Genomic DNA, 14783 nt, shown 5'->3' on the forward strand with positions numbered 1-14783 from the left:
ATCAAACCATTTGTATAGTTTCTCCCAGACTTTATAGAAGTCTGTGTCTTCTTTTTCATTAATCAGCATTGTTAGTCCATTCATTTCCGCTATTTCTAAAATTTTATTCATAACCATTGTACTAGTGGGGGCATTTTCTTTCTTCCAGCACTGCGCATATGAGATTCTTGCCGCCGTCAGGATATGAACGAGTAAATATTGATTGGTTTTAATTTGTTTGGATCTATTATCCCTAATGGAAACTTTTCCAGATTGAGGTTTAATTTAGTTGACATAATTTCATTTAGCCACCTTAGTATTCGCTTCCAATATGTCTTAGCCACCGGACACGTCCACCACATGTGGTAGTATGTGCCCAGTGTTATTTTACATTTCCAGCATTTGGCCAATAATTTTGTGGAAATTTTTGCCAGTCTTGTCAGAGAGAGATGCCAGCGGTAAAACATTTGATATACGTTTTCTTTGTAGGCCGTCGACATCGTCAATTTCAAGTTCCACTCCTATACCCTTTCCCAATCATCTAACTTAATTGTGACCAATATTCTGGGCCCAGGTTACCATGACTTCTTTCACTCTTTCTGTTTCCATTTTTTGAGTTAGCAAACTATTATATATTTTCGAAATTAATTTCTCGTCTGGTCCTATTAAAATTTTATCCAATTCCTGGTCCCTGTCCTGGAAGGCAAATTGTGCTAGATCTGATTTATACTTATTTTGTATTTGAAAGTATGGCCACCAGTCAATATTTATTCCCATTTCAGCCAAGTTTTCCCTTGAGTTTAATCTATTTTGGTTATCTAACAATTGTTTATAAATGACATTTTTGTCGAAGTTTATCAGATTTGGGTATATCAGGGCTTCCGTCGGGGATATCCATTTGGGTAATTGGATATAGAATTTCTTTCTAATTTCAAGCCAATCATTTATCAGTGCCCCTCTTAAATGATGTCTTTTAAAGTAGTTGAGGACTTTGTTTCCCTCACTCCATAAATAATTGTGCCACCCCCATTGCAAGTCGTAACCTTCTATAGTTAGAATTCTTTTATTGGTTGATGTTACCCACTCCTTTATCCACATTGTTGTTGCTGCTTGGTGGTATGTCTTCCATTCTGGTAGACCCATTCCACCTTGTGCTCTTTTATCTTGGAGATATTTATATTTAATTCTGGGCTTTTTGCCGTTCCACACAAAGTTTTGTACCGTTTTATCCAAGTCATTGTAAAATTTTCCTCCTAATTTAAACGGTGCCGTTTGAAATAAATAAAGTATTTTTGGCAAGACATTCATCTTAATTACTGAGATTCTTCCCATCAACGATATTTGTAGCTTCGACCAATTTTTAAAATCTTTTTGAATGTTTCGTAATAATTTATTATAGTTATCTTCTTTTGTGGAAGAACATTTCGCGGACAGCCAAATCCCCAAGTATTTGACTTTTTTGGTTACCTTAATTTCCATTACTTTTTCTAGTTCTTCTATCTGTTTTTTGGGGAAGTTTTTTATAATCATTTTTGTTTTTTCCTTATTTATTTTTAATCCGGCCACACGCCCAAAGTCCTCAATGTCTTTCATTAATTTCGGTCCTGAGGTTAGAGGGTCTTCAACAATAAAGACCATGTCGTCTGCAAAGGCCTGTGTTTTATATTGTTCTTTTTTTATGGTCAAACCCCTAGTTTCCTGATTTAGTCTTATCTGGTTCAGGAGTATCTCTAACGACATAATAAATAATAATGGGGAAAGCGGACAACCTTGTCTGACCCCCTTTCCGATCTGTACCCTCTCCGTCAGTTCTCCATTAATTATGATATTTGCCAATTGCTGTGAGTATATGGTTTCTATAATCTTAATAAATTTGTCACTGAATTTCATCATTTTTAGTTGTGTAATTAAAAATTTCCAGTTTAAATTATCGAATGCTTTCTGTGCATCAGCAAAAATTAATGCTAATTGTTCTAAACTTACAGGGTTCTATCTTATATTACATTCCTTGGATATCTCCTAGTACATATTACACTCTGTACCCTTGAGTTAATTTTTTAATTATAAACAATGAAAAATAATAATAATAATATAGGGCAATCTTTAACTGCAAGGTGAACCTAAATGAATTATATAGGCATTCTTAGAAAATAAGTATTTTGGAAAGCTGTAGCAAGTGCTCAGGATGTGAGAACTCAGGAAGTGTATATGAAAGAATAAGGTAAGTTGTAATAATAGAAAGCATCTGGTGTTTGATAAATGGATGTCAACCCTTCAAAGTAGACCAAATCTGGAAACCAAAGACATGCATGTTAATACCAGTGACATGTGGTGAGGTTTATGGTGAGGCAAGTGGGCAAAAGACACCCTATGTCTGCCAGCGCTGGGGTTCGGCGGGGCTTCCAGAAAGCCCTGGCAAAGCCCTGGCACGGCTTTCCAAAAGCTGCCACCGAAGCCCCGACGCGTCCCGCTCTATGGTGGACAGGCAGCAGGGCTTTAAAGTCCCGGCGCTGTGTCCACCATAGAGCAGGATGTGTCCCACTCTATGGCGGACACTGTGCTGGGGCCCTGCTGCTGTGTCGGCCATAGTGCGGGACGCGTCCCACCTGTAGGGCGGACACAGTGGCGGGGCTTTGGCAGGGCTTTGGGGGCAACCTGAGTGGCCATGATCCCCCCTCCCCAGGCAGCCAGCCAGCCCATCCACCACCCACCTGACCTACTCCTCACCTGGCCGGCTGGCTGGCAAAAAACCTCACCGCTCTCCTCCTCCTCCTCCTCCTCCTCCTCCTCCTCCCCGCTCAAGCAGCAGCAGGCTCCCCAGAACAACGGGGTCTCATTCCTCCCCTGACACGGTGAGCTCCAGCGAGGCGCCTGGTCCCGTAGTGCCTCCTTGCTCAGTGGCAGCCAGCGAAGAAAGGGGAGAGGAGGAGGAGGAAAGGGGGAGGGGAGGACGATGGGGCTCCTGGTGGGGGAGAGGAGAAAGGGAAGGGGGGCACAGTGGGTAAAAGAAAGAAAGTGCTAGCCTGCCAGCAGAGGCAGGTAAAAGACCTGCCTCTGCTGGTGGGCTGCCCCTCTCTTCTCAAACAAGGCTGCCCCTCTCTTCTCAAACAAACTCTCAAATTGAGAGAGAGTTTGTTTGAGTGAAGTGCAGAAACAAACACACACGGACGGACACACAAATTACTTACAATAAAAATTACTTACAAATTACAATAATTTTGAATTCTCCCCCCTCCCTCCGACCCACATACTTTTTCCAGCTGTGTCACAGAGGATTTCAACTCTGCTCTTGTCTGCCATGATGAAAATGTAAAAAATGTAAAAAGAAAAAGGCAAGAGCTGCTGAAGTCAGGCTGGGCGAGTTGCTGCCAGAGTCTCCAATGGATGACTCTGCTTAACTGTTTTAAAAAAAGTCTCTAAAAAAAGTGCCCTCTACAGGAGGAGGTGAGAGAACAACGTGCCTCATCTACATAAGGAATTTTTCGGCTTTTAACCCTTGCTTAACTCAAGTGATCATAAAGATAGACTAAATGAGGCACGTGATTCTTCTGCCTCCTCCTGTAGAGGGCACTTTTTTTAGAGGCTTTTTTAAACAGTTAAGCACTAAGCAGAGTCATCCACTATGACTCTGGCAGCAACTACCTCAGCCTTTTTCCTTTTACATTTTTTTTCTTTTCATGATGACAGTGATGAGGCCCTGCCTCCCCTGCCTCCCCTGACTGCACATCACTGGTTAATACTACTTTTATGATGCAATTATAATAACAGAATCTTGCAAGCAAAAATGCATATCCCGCACCCACTTCTTTTATTTTGATGAGAAGTAAGGATGGTGATGTCTGAGACCCTTTCTCATAGTACATATTGGCTTTGGCCTAAGATTTCTTTTATTTGGTCGTTGTCTTGATTATTCTTCTTTCTTCTGTCCCTCAGTATTACTCCTTTTGTTCTATAAATTGGCTGCATTTTAATGAGAGTAGTCCTAATTTGTTCTTAAAATTTATACACTGGTTCCCCAAAATAGCTTATATCTCTGTGATATTCTAAACTTCAGATGAGATATCAGCTCAGATGGTATTTAGTCGTGCTAAATAAAGTATTTAGGAGTTCAGTACTATAACTGCCTTTCCACAAAGAGTTTGTGTAGTCCTCTACTTATTACCACTATTGAGCTCAAAACCTATGTTGCTAAGTGAGAATTTTGTTAAGTGAGTTTTGCCTTATTTTATGACCTTTTTTGTTAAATGAATCATCAGTTGTTAAATTAGTAACATCATTGTTAAATGAATCTGGTTTCCCCACTGACTTTACTTATCAGGTTGCAAAAGGAATTCCAACCATTATAAATGTGAGTCAATATACAATCATCTGAATGTAAATCATGTGACCATGGGGATGTTGCAACAGTCATAAGGTTTTTTTAGTGTTGTTGTAACTGAATGTCAATAAGCGAACTGTTGTAAGTCGAGGACTACTTGTACTAACCATTTATTCTCAAACTCAAACTCTTCATTAAATCATGTTCAATTTATTCTAGTGTGCCACAGTATGATGACTGACTGATCAGTCTGAAATTACTTGAAAAAAGCATATAATTAATCATATTGTTATAGCTAATAGCATGGGTCTTTTGTCAGCTTTTCTTTCTTTTCAAGAACTCTATAACAATACCTAATTATTCTTCTAGTAATATTACTTTGAATCTCAAAGTACAATCTGGTTTTACTTTGGGAATCAGCTGTCATTTTTATTTTTAAGCAATTATAGATCCACTCTACAGATAACACACATAGTTTTTCATTTACAAACAATATCAAGGTAAATACTGAAATTACTTCCTCTTAAAAATGCATAGGCTTATTGAATTACTGCTGCTCTCCAAATTATTGCAGGTGAAGTGGAAAGAGAACAATGAGTTTCTCTTGAATTTGATCCATGAAAAGTGAATCAAGAAGACTGGATATTATATTAAAAATGCCTATACATATTTCATTCAGTGAGAATGAAACGAGCACACACGTAGTTCAAACAGTTCCCCCCCCCCCCCCAAGATATAGAAAAGGGAAGTTAAAATGTTTGGGGACTAGAGCAGCTTATTAAATAGAAAAGAAAGACTAAGCATTGGGACCGGGTGTGGGTTCCTATACTGGTCAGTACTGGTTTGTTTCATGCATGCCAGCCATACATTGCTGGCACATGCACAGTTGAGTAAAAATTGTTTTGCGCATGCACAGAAACATGCCGGCAATGGCATAAGATATCAGGGAACTGGTTCAGGGGCATTGCCAATCTGCTTCACTGCTGGTTCTGTGACCCAGGCCACAATTCTACTACCAGTTCGGCTGAACCAGGCTGAACTGGGAGCAACCCACCTCTGATTGGGACTTAATTTTTTAAAAAGTTAGTTATAGGAGGGATGGATGATAGAGATGCATAAAAAAAAACATGATATTGAAAAGCTGAACTTTTGTCCCTCTCTCATAATACAGTATTTAAATTCAAGACTATTTACTGTATTTAACTATTGAAAGCTTCTGGGTCAATTCTATAGGGTTTTTTTTGTCATTCAATGTCAAAGACAAATTACTGTTATATAGATTATATAGATTTATAATAATGCAATGATATATTGCTATACATATGAATTGAATATTTAGAATATTTTGTTTAAAATGAAGAAATAATAATTGTTGTTGAACATATGAGACACAATGATAAAGATGTATTTATATAACACTTGATATATATTTTATGATTTTACATATAATTGAAAGTAATGATATACAAATATAAAATGTTGGTGAACCTTTTTTATATACTGCAAGAAATACCAGAGTAAGATAGGTGATACTATAAAGATATGTTATTAAATAATTTATAATGATGTAACAGATAGTTGGCATACCTATGAATTTAATTTTTAGAATACATGTCTAAAATGAAGGAATTATAAGAGTAAATTGAATATATGATTTACAATGATAACAATGTATTCATGTATATTGGGTTGATATTTGTTGATTTTATACACAATTGAAAGCGGTGATGTACAAATGTTTGTGACCAAACTACATGATAAACACATATGTAATTGATGATATTTTTATGTTATATTGTTTTTATTTGTTTAAAAAATAAAAAACTTAAAAAAAAGATTCTGGGTCAATTATGTAAGTTTTTTATTTGTAAAAAAAACACATAGTTAATTGTGGAATTCATTGTCATCCAATGTCATCCACTACCATATGCTTTCAAAGGTAGGTGGGATGGGGAAATGGAGAGGGTTTCTTATACCCAATTTTCTCTTAAGCACCAGCCAAACCTGACTCAACTCTTCATGGATTGTGGTGATGATATGAGTTGATGATTCTACAAGTCCTGAGTTATCACTTTCTCTCTTACCTGCTATAGAATATTGCTACTTTCACTCTCTTTTGTCCCTTTCTTCTTTTCAGAAACTATTGCTATTCATAGAAATGAAACTCTAGAGTAAGGCATTGAAGAGTTTCATTTCTATGACTAGCAAATGGTTTCTTAAAAGATGAGGGACAGGGGACAGTGAAAATAGCAAGATATTATAATTCTATTCTTTCTTCCTCTTCACAACAATCTTTATCCAAGACATTTTGAAAAGCATAATACACCACAGATATTCTAGAATGAAAGTCATCCAATATTTTCTTCTTGAGTAGATATTAATTGATGAGATAAATTCATAGAGGAATTTATAAGTCTTAATGGCTGATTATTACTTCCAAAATTAAAGTTTTATGCCTAACTCTCTAGAGGTTTAATGGATGAGGATTCTACATTCTATATGAGAATTTCCAAATGTATGGGTCAGTGATTATATGACACAGGCTTAGAATTCTGACTTTGATTCCAGATTCACTGGATTCATGTTATGTTTTTGGCATATAAGTCATATGGATAGACATTTTTAAAAAATATAGTCATGGACTTGTGGTTTATACTTTGTTTTATTGAATGAGTTCTGTTTGAATGTGGAACTTAATACCCACAATTCTTGTATAATCCTTGCATTGTGTTACTTTAGCTGGGAGGATTAAAATTGTGAATGTCAAGTACTGTTGCAGTATATAATGTCATTTCTGGAATTGTCCATCAATATTCTCCAGCACAATTTTATTTTTGGTTTGGAGGAGAAAATGAAGGCCCCATTTATTCTGGCCATCTTTGGAGGGATTTATATTATTTACCTTCTGCTATTGTTTTATATTTGAGATGTGATTATTATAGTGTTTAAATAATTTGAAAGCTGTATTCACGATCAGATGCTACAACAAAGGGTAACTGAATGCAATTAGGAAACAGACTTCTATTCCTGCAACAGAAGCATTTTCTTTTTATTATTAGCACACACATAGTTACAAGAAGGAATTTCCTGTCAATGTTAATATTAGCTTTTGAAAGTTTTCTGCAGTCCTTTCTTTAGGACTACAATAAATTGGAGAGGGGAGCTTAAAATTCCCCTTTGCCATTCCTATTTCAATCCTATAATTGATTCTTACAACAAATGCAATTTATTAATAGTTTACCAAAAGCTGTTTTTCTTTTTCCTGACAATATTTTCCTTTGCAAGAGGGGCCTTTTTTCACATGTCATTCTCAGCATGCTTTACCAGTTTTTAAAAGTCGTTTTAAACTTGATTTACAAGGTGATGGAAAATGCTAATGTTATTTTGCTAAGATCTTTCCATCACTTTGCACTTTGAAAAAGTCATATGAGAAGAATGTCTTCATTGTGTTTTCTTTGGGGATTTAATAAAAACCCAGGAAGGAAGAGAAAGAGACTGTAGACAGTTGGACAAGTGAATATACAATATATGACAGGATACTCACACCTATCCCTCGGCCATCTTGTAACCAAAACAGCACACTCTTTTTATGAGAATTTGTTAGAATATTCCTTCTCCTTTGACACTGAACTGAATGGAAATGGTTGAAAAATGCAGAGTACATTTCAGATAAATCTTTATAATTCACATTTGTTTTTAGAATATGTGCATGCTCAATACAAGAAATGCATAATGCTGAATTGCATCATTATACATTATCTCATTTTTAGCAATACATTTTGCAGTTTCTATAAGTTTGTATTACATGAGCTAAGCCTTGTGAAAGTGATATTTTAGTAGTTTATACAGTGGGACTAGGTGCACAGAGCACCTAGATTGGAACGAAATTTGGATAATTCATGGTTCGCCAAGTCATTGTCTTGGCAAGTTGTATGAATCAACCCATCACAATAAGCCATAATATTTGTATCTTATTTTACCATATCTTATTTAAGCATATTGTGTTATGTTAACAAGAAATGGTGTTTTGTCAAGTTAGATCTACAGTTTAGCTTGTTGTATGAATCTAGCCTTAAATATGTAATGGCGATGGTGATGTTTCAGAAAAAAAAATGCAAATATGTTTTGACATACCTTTCAGAAAATTCTTAGATAATGGAATCTTTTTTGTTTAAGTTACCATGGCATTTTGAGGGGTAAAAAAATACAAGCATGCACAAAACACCCAGGGTGGCTTAGGTTTTTTTTTAACTTCAACGTTCAAGGTCTTTTGTCAGTTCACATGTCTACTTTGTTTAGCCCATGGAAATCCATTGAAAGCAAACTGTCATTGTGCAATTTTGAAATTATCCTCCCCATCTCAGATCTATTAGTGCTTGTCTTGGGTTGAATGCTTTTAGAAATTAGAGGTGAGGAGATGAAATAACAGGGACAGGGTGTCATTAAATGCTCTCTCCACAATGTTCATTCAGAATGGCAGTTTAATAGCACAATGAGTTAAAATGGTGCCACTGCTGGACACATAAGGGTATAGTTGTTAGTTAACTCAGAAAAGGGCTAAATCCTCTGCCAAGAATGAAGTACAATGTAGATTTAAAAAGATAAATAATTCCCAAAACAAAACCAGGTTAGATGCTGAAGACATTGAAAATTGTTTTTTGAAGCATAAATATTCCAACGCATATAAGAGTTAAATCTACCCATTGTATTATGTTCTGGGATATTTTGTTTGGTATAAGTATACTCACTCATACTCAACTTCCCCATTAGAGACAGACAATAAGCCTGATATCACCTTTTTTATGATCCCTGGAATATTTCTGGCTCTTACAGTTGAAATATTGTGACAAAATGGAAATTCAAAGCAGGATCTGATATAGTAAATGCTTTTTTTAAAAATCCCATCCACATGTTTAAGAAAGCAAATATTTTACTGTGTTTTAATTGTTCTTTAAAGCTAAACAAAAAAAGGATGATTCTTGGAAAAAAATGTTTTTATATCTAATCTAAGTTTTAAGAAGGTTGACATCCTGAATATAATTTTTGCATGTTTTGATTCTCTGACAAAATAAGAGATAATATAGAAACGTTCAAAACACACAGATATGCAAGCTTGGGTGATTGTTTTCAGACCATCTTGAATGGATGGAAGGTAGATTCATATGAATTTACTTCTCTACATATTTATAGCATAGCTAAATGCAAGCTGGGTCAAATCGACAATATTTCTGACAGTTAGTTATCCTACACTTTTTTTCCTTATCATTTGCCCACTACCTAGATCCCAAACAAAAAAAATCCTACTGGAAATGATAATACTGGATGAGAGTGACGGAATTTCTAGCCTAAGTTATCTGCAGGACATCAAGGTTGGAAGACAGATTTAATCCAATCTACTCTTTATGTAATCTCCTTCAAGAGTGGTGGTGGGGATTTGAACAACCAGCTCCCCATGCCTATACTTTATACTGATTTTCATTGCAAGTGAATGAAAGTGAAAAAGAATTACTACAGTATAGAAAAGGCAAAGAGCAAGCATCAGATATTCTAAGAATTAAATGTGTCCTTATATTGTAGTATGCATCCTCAGTCCTTGATCATTTTTCCTGATTCCTATTCTACAATAACAGAATGGAAAATTAAAAAAAGAAATGTGTTTAATCTTGACTCCTGGAAACTCCCCAGGCAAATTTTTGAAATTTTATTGGCAACATTTTAAGATGCAGTTTACCATTGCCTCCTTCCTATGGATGAGAGAGAATGACAGGGTTAAGGTCATCCAGCTGACTTTGTGCCTTACAGTCTGATGTTTTCTAGCCTGACTCATTTAACCAGTACATCAAATGATCAAAACAAAATAAAATGAATCAACATGAAAACAATTCACATATGCTAGAGGATCCGGGGGGAGGAGCTGTCGCCGAGGAGGGCTCAACCGAGCTCCTCTCAGAGATCTGGTCTGTATATCTAAATAAGATCATAGATATCACCCCTTTTTGGCATAAAGGGGCAGGGAGTAGCTCTGTGTGCTAGGGTCTATTCGTAATTCACAGCATTTCTCTTTTTTTTTGGCTGTGGACAGAGATTAGATCCAGCGTGAGCGGAGCTTTTATCTCCAGCCAGTTCTTCTCAGCTGCCTTTTTTTGGCAGCCCTAGTCAGGTGACCCCCCCCCCCCAGGACAAAGCAAAGTTGTTTGAAGCTAAGATTAATACGGGCGGGTCCCACCCCTGTGAGATTTATGCTTTTATTACTATCTTAAATACCAGCACCATTTGTTTTAGAGGCTTCTTTGTTTAAACAGACTTCAAAATGGCGATTTCTCTCCGTTGGTGACTGATAGGGGATGTACGTAGCCGGTTTTACCTTCCTGCAGACCGCTCCTTAACAAAATAATTTTGTTTTTTGTTTTTTTGGAAACAGAGGGGAGCGAAAGCGTTGTTTATTTGTTTATTTATAATGGCACCCAGGTCAAAATCGAAGCGTCTCTCTACAAATGTGCCTAAAGAATCTGTGAATGAACTTAAAGAATTTACACTGGCATCGCAGCCCTTGTCTCCTACGCCCTCTACTGGAGAATTCTTAACACAGGAATTTTTTTTTCAAATGTTTAATGATTTTAAACAAGAAATTAAGGAATTTGTATTGGAGCTATATGGTGATTTAAAGTCTAAAATTGACCAAATGAAGGCGAATACATTTGCAGCCGTGTCTGCCCTGTCAGATTATACCGCTGAAATAGAGAATAAATTAGAAAGTTTGGAAGAGGCTAATTCTAATTTGACTACTAATATTCAAATATTACAACAAAAAATTAGAGACACTCAAGAACAGCTCGTTATGATAAACTTTAATAAGAAGGCATTCGCAATAAGAGTCAGAGGATTCCGCGAAAAGGAGCGAGAGAATCTGAAACAGACCTTTGTTGAAGCCCTCAGCCATGCGGTGGGAAGCCCGGGACTTGATTGGCAGATTCGGAAAATTTATCGCCAGAATTCGTTGGTAGCGGAACAGCGACAGCTCCCGAGGGACATAATTATATATTTCTCCACAAAAGAATCCAGAAACGCGATCATGCAAAAATTTTACAATAATAGTTTGAGAGTTGATGGCCAGAACTTGATTGTCTTCAAAGAAATACCTTTCCAGATGTTAAAGGCAAGAAGGGACTATACCTTTTTAACTAAAGAGCTTAGAAATCATCAGATTCAATATAAATGGGAGGCCCCAGCCGGCATTACGGTCACATTTGAGAATCAAAGACTTCGTCTCAATTCTGTTTCGGAGGCTCGAGATTTCTATTACAAGACTTTGAAGGCGGGACTTCCTGATTCACTTGGCAAAGAGGAGAGACAAGCCGAAGGAGAAGGCAAGCAACAGACCACATGGCTGCAAGATGGAGGGGGTAGCTCCCCCTCCTTCGGAGAAGCAGAAAAGCGGAGTTTGAGGATTTAGACATTCTAAAATATTCACTAAAGTTGTGGATTGAATGGGGGTTTGCGACCTCTCTCCGGCAGAAAAAGCGGAATTTATTGGTGGGGTGATATTGAATGTATATATGTAAAATGTATGCAGAATGATTTACGCTGTTTAAATCTCGTTAGAAGGGAAAGTTTGAAGAGATTATTTTAAAATAGAAGGTAAACTGATTCTTGCTGAAACTATTATTTGAATATGTGGAATGATCTATGCTATTTAATTTTTATTAGAAGGGAAAGCTTGGTGAAATTATTTTGAGCTAGATTTTAAACTAATGTTTGCATAAATTTGATAGTGGCAAATATTTGAGAAGCAAGGGATGAGGGTAAAATGCATGCGGAATGATTTACGTATATTGGTGGGGTGATACTGAATGTAAATACTGAATGATTTACGTTGTTTAAATCCTATTAGAAGGGAAAGCTGGTCGGGATCATTTCAAGATAGAATGCAAACTGATTTTTGTGTAAAGTAATACTTGATCCACGCTGCTTAAATTTTACTAAGAAGGGAAAGTTTGGTCAGATTATTTTGAATTATTGTTTGAAATTAAGGTTAAGAAAGGGAAAGTTTGATTATTCTTCTGTAAAGTAATATTTGAATATGTGGAATGATCCACGCTGCTTAAATTTTAATAGAAGGGATTATGTTTGAGTTAGATTGTATATTGATGTCTATACAAATTTGGATAAATGTTTATCTGAATACAAGGTTAAGGAAGAGGAATGGGAGAGTCTACAGGAGGTCGGGGTAAATAACAAAGAAGCAAGAGACGAGAATAAAATATAGATAGAATGACTTATACTATTTAAGCATAGATAAAGATGGGGGGCTGAGCTTAACACAAAGAGTTTCTTTTTTTTTCTTTTTTCTTTTTTCTTTGTTCTTTTCTTTTTTTCTTTTTTTTTTGGTTTTTTTTTCCTTTAATATATTACTTTTATTTTTAATCCATACGAACATAAGATACTTTAGATAGAAGGCAGTGCCAGGTGTGGGCCCTGGGAAGTCGGGAGGAGTAGGGATGGGGATTTATGGGGGGTGGGTGGGTGGGTGTTAACATAGTCGCAATAAGAACAAGAATGCACTTATATACGGTTGTTCTTTTTTTTTTCCTTTTTTTCTCTTTTCTTTCTTTATATATTTTTTTTCCTTGGTTTATTTTACTTTTTATCAGATTATAATAAACAACACTTGAATAAAGGAATACACCAAGGAGGGAGGTAGAGGGAAAGAGGAGGGAGGAGTAAGGAAGGAGTAAGGGGAATGCAAGGAGGGCGTGTTGGGAGTAAAGGGAGAAGGAAGGTTTGAGGGGAAAGGGAAGTAGGAGGGGAGCGTTAGAGGGAGGAAAGGAAAGTTGGAGGGGGTAGATGGGGTGTATGGAGGATGGAAGTGTCAGGTGGGGTTGTGAATGATGAGTTGTGTTTTCTTTTTTATTTTTTATTATTTTTTTTTATTTTTTTTCTTTTATAGCAAATACCCTGTATATAAGTGATTGTAAAATGGAATGTGAAAATGAATAAAATAGATTAAAAAAAAACAATTCACATATGCTTTACAGATGCTAACTTGGAAAAAAATGGTATCTTTAAAGGCTGACAGATTTAGTGGGTTTTAAACACTATTTACTGTGTGGAGTGCTTTTCACAACACTTTGTGGATTATTACCAAGTGTACTTTTCCATAATCCAATAATGCCTTTAAATTTGAAAAGCATTTCAAGTTTTCAAAAGGTTGATTTGTTCTTATTGTTCACGCTGATTTCATTAAAGCAAAAAATGGTGGATGTTTTTTTTTTCTGAACACTAGTTTATTTAGAAAACTGCTAAGTATAAGGAAAATAAAAGTAAGGCTTTAGTTCACAGTGGCCAGAGACATCATTGGGATATGGATATAGCAGGCAAAATTTTCTAACAAATTTGTAAATCAAAGAATTAAATAGCTGATTTGTCCAATTTTTCACTGTGATTGAAAAATGCAACGATTTCTCAAGGACAAAGTTCCCTAATAGAATTTAAGCACCTAAGCACTTTTCCCTCTGTCCCTCCCTCTCTCTCCCCCCCCCTCTCACACACATACACCATGTCCTCCTGGATTATTTGCCCTAACTGTGCTGGTATATTGATATATATCTCCTTAACTGAATGAATAAGTTTTCTTCCTCTATAGCAATTTCCTTTGCAAGATTAAGGTGGCTCACATTACAATGTATTTTTATTTTAACCAATCATTTGCTCTTTCATTAAACCAACATTAAACCTTACCCTAAAGCATTCAATAAACACTTAGAATGCCAGCTATTCTAGCTAGTTCTTCTTGGAGACATAAGGGTCTTCTGTGGCTTGATGAATCTGCTATATGATAGGACTATCTCTTTGGCTTCATTATGTTCTTGATATTTATAAATAAAATAGACCTTATACAATTGTCATAAACCCTAATGTTGTGTTCTTCCTTGGAAACTGTAATCAGCCATCTTCATATTGCCATCCTTTCTTTTCCACTCTTAGTTACATATCTGTTGTTTTTCTTTAAAAGAAAATACAGACTACTTCCCTTGACACTTCTAATATTTAGTGAACAAGTGAGATGGACTAACAGGCAAGATTTTAAGTGTCATAAATCACAGGTTACAGCAAATGTCAACCTATGTACTTAAATGTAATGCTTGCACAGTTAGTCTAAAGCAGTCATTATACATTTTAACTCATTATCAGTCAGAACAAGAGAATACAAGGACTCTGTTTTTTAGATTTCTAAGTTACTGAGGCAATTAGAAGAGGGATTTATCATTCCTATGGTTCTTTCAACATTTTTATATTTAATCTCATTTTCCTTTTTGTTTTGTTTTTTGATTTTTTTAATTTCAAGCCTCTCTAGACGACTGCAACCATTTCCTTTTGGAACCCTGGATCATCATTGGAAACTTGTGGGTGGAGTTTATTTCTTGATGAAAAATATGGAAATATGCAAGCATGTTTGGACATCACAATACACACTAAACTCTCAGTT

Source organism: Thamnophis elegans, chromosome Z, assembly GCF_009769535.1.
Source record: "Thamnophis elegans isolate rThaEle1 chromosome Z, rThaEle1.pri, whole genome shotgun sequence".
In the NCBI taxonomy this organism is placed as follows: Eukaryota; Metazoa; Chordata; class Lepidosauria; order Squamata; family Colubridae; genus Thamnophis; species Thamnophis elegans.